Here is an 874-nt window from a genome sequence, read left to right as displayed (position 1 = left end):
AACGTTAAACAATTAAAAAAAAAAAACAGCATATTGCTTTACGGAGAATTTGGGGGTTTTAGTTTAGTTTTGTTTTTTTGGTTTTATTTTATATTTTTTTATTTTTTTGGAGTCCTACCTTCAAGATCGTCCAGCTGGACGAAGAATTAAATTTACATGAAACGGGCTAACAGGAGGAAAGCCAAATCTTCATTATGTGCGTGCACACAGAGTCCCAGTCTTGAAAAGGAATGACCAAGGCTGGCAGCGTTTTATATGTTTTGGACAAAGAGACATTGCATTTGTGAGGAAGTTGACAAGATAAAGAAAACAGGTGCTTTGGGACTTTAATTAGTAAGGAATTCTAAGCGGAATTGGGGCTGAGGCAGTAAAGGAGAAGGAAAGTAACAAGGTTTGTTTCTATAGCTTTCCAGGCTTTAAAGGTCCTACCACTTGGGGCGCCTGGGTGGCTCAGTCGTTCAGCATCCGACTTTGGCTCAGGTCATGATCTCACGGTTCATGAGTTTGAGACCCACTTCGGGCTCTGTGTCTCGCTCTCTCTCTGCCCCTCCCCTGCTGGCACTCTGTCTGTCTCTCAAAAATAAATAAACATTAAAGTTCCCGCCTCTCTTTACCTCCTGTAGGGTGCTTTCCACATGGGAGATTTATTGCCTGCTTTCAGAGGACAGAGGAGGGTTCAAGTGTCCCAGCACTGGCTGTTTCTCAAGTAACATTTTAGGGACGCCTGGATGGCACAGTCGGTTAAGCATCCGACTTCGGCTCAGGGCATGATCACACGGTTTGTGAGTTCGAGCCCCACTTTGGGGCTCTCTGTTGTCAGCACAGAGCCTGCTTTGGATCCTGTGTCCCCTTCTCTCTGCACCTTCCCTGCTCT

Source organism: Lynx canadensis, chromosome E1 (genome assembly GCF_007474595.2).
Source record: "Lynx canadensis isolate LIC74 chromosome E1, mLynCan4.pri.v2, whole genome shotgun sequence".
Taxonomy (NCBI): Eukaryota; Metazoa; Chordata; class Mammalia; order Carnivora; family Felidae; genus Lynx; species Lynx canadensis.
Note: the sequence above shows the minus strand (reverse complement) of the source record.